Here is an 11,031-nt window from a genome sequence, read left to right as displayed (position 1 = left end):
GACAAGTTGGTATTACTTAACTGAATTATATCATAGTCACAGTCATGAAAATGTAACATATGAAAATGTAACATACTCCAACCACTGTAACACCACACTCAGGCCATGGTCATGCACCTTCAAACACTTCTGAATTTTGAATACAGAATATGAAAATGTCACTGCCCAGTGCTTTGATTGAAGGCCTGCCCCTCCCATATACTTGCTTGAAATTGCTTCTTTTTGGTTCAAGTGACTGATTATTTTATTTATGTTTATAAAGGAAGAGGAGAGTGATTTCAATTTTCAAACCATTGCAAGGTAAGTAAAAATATGGGGGTTATTTAAGCTTGCCAGAGTACTGCACAGGTAAATTTAGAAGAGGAAGAAAGAAGGTTCTCTCCTGTGACTGCACAGTGGATTGATACAGACGATACAACTGCTTGTGCTAGGGGCAGCCTACTTGCATTTCTTATCATTGAGACACTGCAGATGCAGATCTGACAGCAGGGCTGCTGAACTTCTCTTATGTTGGCGGCAAAGCATAGTATCGACCTCTTATGGAATTCTGGCTTTAGAATATTGCCTCGGGTTAGGCTGGCAAGGTCCTATTTATTTGATAAAATGTGAATAAATGCCCAACCTTTTGAACCCGTGAGCAACATTCAGAAGTACAAGGAGTTGGGGAGCAACACTAGCATGAAAAATGTTCTTGGAGTGCCAAATAAGTGCTGTGATTGGCCATTTTGTAGCCCCTATGTGGATTGTCAACCTACAATGAGGCTTTGTTTGGCAGTGCACCTGGTTTTTATACAACCAAAACTTGCCTCTAAGCCTGGAATTCAAAAAAAGCTCTTGCTTTGAGGCCACTGGGAGCAACATCCAAGGGGTTGGAGAGCAACATGTTGCTCGCGAGCTACTGGTTGGGGATCACTGCTCTAGAGTATACTAAAAGTTGATGTATAGGTGAAATACCCTTAAATTACAAATTGTACTGAAATACAGCTGTCTGCACAAGTTCAACCCTATTAATGATCCCCTGTCTCAATGACATTAGGGGTCATTTACTAAGAGCAAAAAATGACAGCAATCAGACATTTTTATTTGCACTTTGCTCACTGCCTTAGGCCCCTGGATCAAGTGCTGTCTATGATCAATCTAAGAAAGGAGAGGCACTAAGTCAGGCTGTAAGGACAGATATAGCTGTGCTTGCTTATGTTGTGTTCTGCTCCTCACACCATCTGATCTGAGACACTAAGGGGAGTGCACTTGTATCCCTGTTATAGTGAATGACCCCTGTTGAGTTTTTATTGTTTACAGAAGGGTATCAGTTTATCCTTATGAAGTCATAAAGACATTAAAGCATCTATATACAATAGCTATTTTATCAGTCCTGGCGATGTTCTGTATGTGTAGTGTGCCTTTAAAAGTATAAACAGTCCATACAGCAGGCACATAACTGATGTGATTGCTTGTTTCTTTCTTATGATAAATATGCAGTTGGAATGTCGCAGTAGAGCATCAGATGCTATCCTTCCTTCACCCACAGAACGGAGTTCTAAGCAGTTGTGCAATATAATGTTGCAAAGTTATACATGCAATTGCTATTAAAACAGTATCTGTTTATATTTCTGTACTCCTGGCACTGACTTCTGAAACAAAGGGCCAGATTCAGTTCAGTGAGAAAAAGTTATCTCCTGGTTTATCACATGAAAACTCATGGACGAGATTCAATTTGAGGAGAAAAAAATTCTCTCCAAATTCAGTTCCATTTTTTTCCCATAGACTTCAATTGAGTTGTGATAAACGGTGAGATACATTTTTCTGAATTGAATTGCATCTCAAATTGAATCTCGCCCATGAGTTTTTGAGTGAGGTTTTCTCACTGAATGGAATCTGGCCCTATGTTGAAAGACGGCTGGTTCAAATACCTCGTGTACTCATTTACAATGGAAAGCGCAATTCACCATATTTTTTACCTGCAAATCAGTGTTTTCCCCACAATTTCAGCATGGCCACATAAAAAACAATTAAACCTATTTCTAACGACATATAGGGGCATATTTATCAAGGGTCCAATTTCGAATTAAAAAACTTAGAAATTTGAATTCAAAAAGACCAACCGAAATTAAGTTTTTTTTGGTTGAATAGGTCTGTTTTAGAATAGGTCCATATTCAGTTGAATTCAAATTTACGAATCGAAGGAATTGCGAATTCAATCAAAACGTCCCCGATAGGCTAAAACAGCAATTCGGCAGGTTTTAGATGGTGAATGGTCGAAGTAGAACTTTTAAACAGACAGAACATGATAAATTTCAATATTCGAATTTTGTAATTTTTTTTCAAATTCTAATTGAATTTGGACTATTCCCTAGTCGAAGTACACAAAAAATAGCTCGAAATTTGATTTTTTTTCATTTGAATATTCACCTCGACCTTTGATAAATCTGCCCCATAATCTACTAGACAAATACAAAGAAAAAAATAACAAAGCAGGTATAGAGACAGTGATGAACTTTGTGCCATTTATCTGCATTTCACATCGGAATAAATTAATAAATTAAAATTATAAATAAATTATATATATATATATATATATATATATATATATATACACAAAAAAGTCCAATTAGTTCAGCACACCAACAAAATCGTACACAGTCCTGGTGCTACCCCCAAGCAGCAATATGTAGAAAATCCAAAAATACGGATGCACACAGGTATTTCCAAAATAGTTAAAAAACTTACATTTTATTCAGTACATTTAAAAAAGCAGGTCGACGTTTCGGTCTGTATCTAAGACCATTTTCAAGACCATAAACTGCTTGGTAAAATGTTACAGGTATAAATAATTAAAACCACATAGCACTCATCCAATCACAAACTGTCCAGGATGTCATATGACAGTTAACTCTATATCCACCAGATTGGGAGGGATAGGGATGGAAAAAAACCTCATAATGTCAATTCTAGAAGGGAACCGACATTTAAAACATAAGGATGTATGGAACTACAAAATTGTTAATAATGTTACAACTTTAGACAAATAGCAAAATAAGCTTTATAATAAATGTATCAAGTTGAAAAATCTGCTAACACAAAAGTAACACTACCGCTGACTCAAAAAACACAGAAGGGAACAATGTTCATTTAGTCCATTAGGCTTCATAGTATTAATTTTTTGATCCAGAACACCTCTCTCTGGAGTAATATCTTGGATCTACCACCTCCCCTCCGCAGAGGGGGGATATGATCTATAGCTATATAGTGAAAAGTAGGTAGCCTATGTCCCACCTCCAAGAAATGATTCGCCACTGGTTTATTGGTGTGGCCATCTCGAAAAGCCGTGCTAATAGCTGAGCGGTGTGCATCCATACGCAAACGCAATGTCAAATCCGTCTTGCCAATATATGGTAAACCACATGGACAAGTAATCAAATAAATAACATGGGTGGTGGTACAAGTGATGTGATGCCTAATAGCAAATCGTTTGCCTGTCTGCGGGTGTAAGAAACTAGTGCCAGGTGTCATAAACCTGCATGAAGTGCAATTGGGGCACTTAAAACAACCTGGTTTATCATTACGTAGCCACGTGTCATGTTTCCTCTGATAACAGCCTATTGGGTCACTCTTAAGGAGGAGGTCCCTCAGACTACTCCCCCTCTTAAAGCTTTTTAACACCGTATTAGGAATAATCTTGCTAAGGCCACTATCCGCCTGAATAATATTCCAATGTTTATTGACCGCCGAAGCAGTCAAATGAGACCCTGTAGTGTATCTAGTACTATAGACAAAATTCGGCTGATTGTTTTCTCTATGTGTTGGTGTATGTAGCCGGCGTTTGGCTGTCTCCAGAGCCTGTTTCAAAATGGCCTCTGGGTATCCACGATCCCTAAACCTGGACCACATATCTCTAATCTGTATGTCAGAAATATCCTGATTAGAATTATTTCGGAGTACACGACAAAATTGAGAGATGGGTAAGGATTTTTTCATTGCCGCTGGATGACAACTGTCGTAATGTAAAAGGACATTTTTATCCGTGCTCTTGCGATACAGTTCGGTTCCCTTCTAGAATTGACATTATGAGGTTTTTTTCCATCCCTATCCCTCCCAATCTGGTGGATATAGAGTTAACTGTCATATGACATCCTGGACAGTTTGTGATTGGATGAGTGCTATGTGGTTTTAATTATTTATACCTGTAACATTTTACCAAGCAGTTTATGGTCTTGAAAATGGTCTTAGATACAGACCGAAACGTCGACCTGCTTTTTTAAATGTACTGAATAAAATGTAAGTTTTTTAACTATTTTGGAAATACCTGTGTGCATCCGTATTTTTGGATTTTCTATATATATATATATATATATATATATATATATATATATATATATATATATATATATATATATATATATATATATATATATATATATATATATATATATATATATATATATAGTCTGGTACACTATTTCATGGCCTGACACACTAGCCAACATATAACAGGCAGTTAGCTGTGGATGAGAGGGCATCATGTTATTGCAGACTTCTCCATTCCTCTCGGGTTTACCCGTAATCATTTACATCCCCTGTTTACAACACCCATAAATACAAATTTTTAAGAGTAGCACAGAGATAACACTTCTTCATGCATAGTGTGCTTTCTGCCATGCAGTTTGCCATGGTGGTATAGCTGAGCATCCTGCCTTATCAACTATGGGAATCCAGGCTATGTCCAAAATATAGTGCAGAAAACATACCCTTCATTGGGAATTATCAGATCAATGAGAAACGTACATGCCAGGAAACCAGTGCAGTAATTTAAGTAGCACTAATTTGCAACTATATATAACTGTCTCTTTTTATTTCTCACACATGCCACCTGATGCCTATGTAGCATTTCAACAGTTAATTCAGACTAATTGGTTAGAAGAGCACTGATCTTGCCCATGAGCACCAAAGCCTACAGTGTATTGCATTATGAGAAAAGCTGATTGAGTGACTGTATAAGCATTAGATAATCCCAAGTAGCTTTCATGGTATAAATAAACCAGAAATCACTTTTAGTGCTACTGACCTTGTGAATTGTTATTCTGTAACTAAACGTGGACATACCCTGGCTAACCCTCTACAGCATGGGTCAAATAGGCACATTCTATACAACTGGCTGTACCATACCTCCTAACTGTCCCGTTTTCTGTGGGACAGTCCAGATTTTGACAGCTCAACCCGCAGTCCCAGATTTCTTATTGAAATGTCCCGGACTTTCTCTTTGATCTTCTGCACTGACGCCAGAAAAAGATTAGTTTCTGAAACTTAATTAAAATAAGAGGCTTTTTGTCAGAGAGCCCAGAACAATCAGCAGCTGCACTTGGATACTTTTGTACCAATTTAAGATAAGCAAAGATACAATTATAACAATTTAAGATAAGCAAGTCTCTTGGGAGAATTGATACTAGGGCAATTCACTTTCATTAGCAAAACTGCTACAACACATAAAACATTGCACTACAACTTCCATAAATGTGTTCAAACTTTCATAACCTGCCAAATTTTGTAAAATGGACATGGTAAATAGGGGTTGTGGTCATAAAAAGGGCGTGGTCAAACAATTTGATTCCCTACACCCGGCACAAGTTTTAGTCCCTTTGTTCATTTTTCAAATGTTGGGAGGTATGGACTGTACACATTGACAGCCACTTTCTATGTTTACATTGGCAAATTCTGAGGCTGCTGTCCCTCCTTGCTAATGCACCATGCCCCACCCCAGGCATACATCAGCAGATAAAATGTACATATTGGACATTTTGTTGGATCGCAAGATAGTCTGCTGAATCCAATCTCAACCTGACATACAATTCCGGCTAACAGGGCCAGATTTCACCTGAGGACGCCTAGAGGCCAGTGTCCTACAGCACCCCCCTCCCACAGGATCACACGCATGTGCATCCTTTTTGTACTTCGTGCTCCAAAATCAAGCAAAGTACACATGCCGCCCTAGGACTGGGCCTTTGTGGCCTCACCGCAAAGCCAACCTGCTGACTAAAGAAAGGTAGAGAACTATCTAAGAAGGCGAGACAAAACATTTTAATAAAGAATGGACACTTTGAAGGCTTCAAGTCCATCTCCACAGAGCATAATATTATGTATGTATCATAAGCCATGCTATTAAAAGGTTGATTGCAAAGAGATATTTTATCAGCTATGGTGAAAAAAACTTCAATCAACTGCCAGACAAATTCAAGCCAACCTTCAGACACATGGTACAACAGTTTCAACTCCATCTGTTTCCAACTCAAAGGCAGGAGACCACTGAAGACCTCACTGCTGACAGAGAACATACATTGTAAAAAAACACCTACACAAGCCAAAATCTTCCTGAAAGAATGTTCAGTGGACAGATGAGATTATATCAGAGTGTTTTGGTAAAGCACAACAAGTAAATGAAGCCTTAAAAGAAAAGAATACCATCCCTACAGTCAAACATGAAAAAGTTCACTGATGTTTTGTGTAAGCCTTGAGTGTATGGCAGCGTGAAATCAGGAGATTTTCAAGGCATTCTGGAGCAGGACAATGACCTGAAACAGCAATGAGTCCAAATCTATTTCTCAATTAACACTTTGAGATATCTGAAAACTGCACTTAGTAGAAGGTATCCTTTAAATTTGGGAGAACAATTTTTAAAAGAAGACACTGTCAGCAGAGAGGTATAGAAATCTTGTTCATGGCTACAAGACTTGTTGACTTGCACTTGATTTCAGTTATTTCAGTTATTTCCAGAGGGTATACTACATAATATTAAGGGAGTTATTTGTCAAGCTCCGAATTTATCTCAGTATTTCTAAGATAAAAATTCAGAGCAACTCAGAATTCCAGAATGGACCTTATTTATCATTCAAAAAAATAGGTTCGGGCAAACTTCGGACCTTTGCCAGAAAAGTCAGAAGTTTTCGGACTTCTCCGCAAAAACCACAAATTTTTTGGACTTTTCAGCCCAAAATCCCCGAAATCATCGGATATCAATACTGACAGCAGCGCGGACACTGGGACCTTCCCCATTGACTAATACAGGACCCGAGAGCTTTGAGATGCCGAATATCGGATTCAAAATTTTCATACCATCTGAGTTTTTTATTAAGGTCCGAAAAATCTGAATTTTTCTGATTACTGGTATTTGGAGCTTATTAAATAACCCCCTAAGTCTAGGGTGCTAATAATTTTGGTTGGTTTTGTTTTTTTGTGGTTGTTGTGGTTGAGGTATGCCATTAATTTTGTCATTTGAAAATACATCTGTGATATTGGGGTCTCCAAACAGTATAATGATTACTCAACACACAGGGGAAGTTCCCCAGGTGCACCGCCCTGAGCCCTCAGCACGGGGAGCGGACAAACCGAAGAACCAATAAGGAGCAGGCAATCAATGAAGGCAAACTTCCCCCAGGCAATAGTTCAAAGTGAAGAAGGTTTCATTGTGTCCACAGCCTGACGCGTTTCGTGTTATAAACACTTAATCATATGATATTTCGATTCGTTTTGTCATATTAATCATATGGTTTTTCGATTAATTTTGTCATTGTAATTTCGTTTTGAGACTAGAAAGATATATGTTAAGTTCTGAATTGCATAACAATGTCCCGTACTCTTAATGAAACTGAAATTGTGGAAACTTGTTTTTTTCACTGATTCTGCAATAGATTTATTTTTAAGTAATTTACACATATACATTCATACATGAATACAACAGTAATAAATGATTTAGCCCTGTCATTCATAGAAAAGCTAATGTAGCATTACTAAGGATTGATTGGTAATTTAATATACCTTTTAATTCAGAATCAATGACCAAACTCAAAGTATTCATCTGTCTTTTGCTTATGGTTCCTGCACGACTGTGTTGGGAGGAAAAGTCAAACCTTATTTTTTATATGTCCTTCAGGAAATGCTTTGTCAGGCTTTTGTTTCTGCTTCAGCTCTTGACAACCAGGAAAGGCTGCTCAGCTAAAGTCACACATTTGCTGTATTACAAATAAAAGCCATTTAATGTTTGCATATTTAACTGTCATAGGTAATATATGCTTGGCAAGCATTCCCAAAGATCTCTGGTAACATATTATCACCATCATTACCCTGATCCATATTTAGAAGAATTATATAGACTCTGGCTCACTTCCTTGAATTTAAAGAATGAGAGTCAGTATAAAATACATGCCTTTTATGGATAAGGAGCATATTTTTAATGTAAACTTAGGTTCTGAATAATAGAATGATGATACTACTCGCTGCCATGGCTATAGAGTCATTTTAATATTAAACCAGGAATACATCATTATGATCAAACCTCTCAAATACCCATAGTGGGGGCTAATTTGTTGGGGGTAATATTTTTACTGTCATTTTTGTCACCTTCAATGTGCTTCGCAAATTTTTTCGGGACAGATTCGCTCATCACTACTGCTATGCAAAACTGTTCTGTAAAACTTCAATGTTTCACTCCCATCCAGTCTAAAAAACAGTATAGGGCTTATTTATGACTGAAAAGGCAAAGTACAGATATGGGACCTGTTATCCAGAATGCTCGGGACCCGGAGGCTTTCCGGATAATGGATCTTTATGCCTTAAGTCTACTAGAAAATCATGTAAACATATAATAAACCCAATAGGCTGGTTCTGCTTCCAATAAGGGTTAATTATATCTTAGTTGGGATCAAGTAAAACCTACTGTTTTATTATTACAGAGAAGAAGGAAATCATTTTTAAAAATTTAGATTATTTAGATAAAATGGAGTCTATGAGAGATGGCCTTTCCGTAATTTGGAGCTTTCTGGATTAATGGATTCCATACCTGTACAAAAAACAGGTGCAAAGTGCCATTTTTTTGCATTCTGCACCCTGCCCTCCTTACCTTACCTAATTCTCACAGGTCTCTGCACTCCTGCCACACCATGAATACAGTGATGCCTGTGTTTAGCAGCCCCATATTCATGAGAGGTGGGAGGCATGTAAGCATTCATCCTCATCATTAAGACAAGATAGCACCCCATTGATGATGTTTGTAATGCATTCAACATATGTCACACTACACTGCATGCCCTGGAGTCCCCACTTCCAGAACCCATCCACAGCAGGGAGACAGACATCATTATTGCCACATGATCTTGGTTGTATGTATGCATACCTCCCAACATTTTGGAAATAGAGAGAGGGACAACAGCATTTGCCATGCGAGCGCGGCAATTTTTTGACCATGCCCATTTGTGTGGCCACACCCCATATTTACCATGTTCACTTTAGATAACTTGGCAGGTTATCAAAGTTTGAACACATTTCTGTGGTTTTATGTGTTATTACAGTTTTGCTAATGAAGGTGAATTGCCCTTTAAGCTGCAAGTCACAGTTTCCTCAAGCGACCTGCTTATCTTAAATTGTTACAAAAGTATCTAAGTGCATCTGCCACATATTCTGGGCCCTGACAAAGGCTTCTTATTTAATTACATTTCATAAACATTGTATGTTTTTCTGGTGGTTCAGTGCAGGAGATCGAGAGAAAGTCAGGACATTTCAGTAACAAGCCTGGACTGTGGGTTGAGCTGTCAAAATCGGGACTTTCTCGCGAAAAACGGGACAGTTGGGAGGTATGATGTATGTATTGTGTGTGAAACTTTGAGTAAGCAGAGCAGGCAGCATTTTTTACAATCCGATGCAAACCTTATTCTAGGACACTCTGATATAATCAATCATTGCTGTATCAAAAATCACAAATTGTTTCTAAAATCCTAATGTCTCAATTGTACCCTAACCTTTATTTGTAAACTCTAATTTGTTGGGCCCTCTAATCCTGTTGTACTCTGTATCCCTTGTTTGTTATCCACCATGTATTCCCTGTTGTTATAAGTAAGGTAAAGCACTGCGTATCTTGTCGGCGCTATATAAATAAATGATGATGATGATATAACTACATAGAACACGACCTGCTATTCCACACCATGGAATAATTAAATTATAAAAACAGACAATTTTATTGTTCCTTTAATCCATCACTAGGGAGCCTATACAGCATGTGTATATATATATATATATAGCTAATTCTACAAAAGACAAAAATTAACTGAATGGCAGTTAACCTTTAAAGAGATACTGACACCAGAAATTAAACTCTTTTTTACATCTATCATACTATTGCCTTTGAAAGCAATTTATAACTTAGCCATAAAGTATTTGCAGAATGCTTTTACATTACATGTCTGGTGCCCCATGTTCCTGTATGAGGGGGCTGCCATATTTGTGCAGCAGGAGTCCGTTAGCATTGGGAACTTTAACTGACAGGCTGAGATGAGACAGTCAGGTTTGCAAAACAGTCAGGTTTAGAAACTTCAACTAACAATAAACAAACCTCTCAGCAAAAAACGATCAACATGAGCTATAGGTAACTTTTAATGTACATTCATATTTTAAAAGTCGTTTTTTAGTGTCAGTCTCACTTTAAGCTTAAATGGCAAAATTTTAAAACATAAAATGATCAGTCAGAAGACAACATTATTTTCAACCAAGGTTGTCCAACTTGAGGCTAAATGATGCAATGTGGCCTCCAGGCTGCTCAACAGCTCCACAACATCATCATTTTATTATAATATGGCTCATAGACATTACATGAATTACTGGCCCACTACATAGAAAAGTTCTCCTTGTTTCTTTCACAGAGAAAGAAACAAGGAGAAAGGCAACAGAAGCTGAATCTTTATGTTCTACGTAATCCCTGTAACCAATTTAATGTCACAGCCTGATCTGCAGCTTTAGCTAACATTTGGTACAAATGAAAAATTTTCATCCCTTCAGATTATTACATTAGAACACAGATTTGATAATATAATCTTAATTGATTGAGATGCTTTACAAATAGGATTAAACTCAATTCTATTGTAGTTACCGCTGTCGTGTCTGCTTGCACAGGCAGCAAAGTACAGCCGTAGCATAGAGCATCCGAAAGAGTGATAAATCAAGTTGAAATATAAATTGCCATACAATGTGGAGCTGTACAGTTTTACCTAA

Source organism: Xenopus laevis, chromosome 5L (genome assembly GCF_017654675.1).
Source record: "Xenopus laevis strain J_2021 chromosome 5L, Xenopus_laevis_v10.1, whole genome shotgun sequence".
NCBI lineage: Eukaryota > Metazoa > Chordata > Amphibia > Anura > Pipidae > Xenopus > Xenopus laevis.
Note: the sequence above shows the minus strand (reverse complement) of the source record.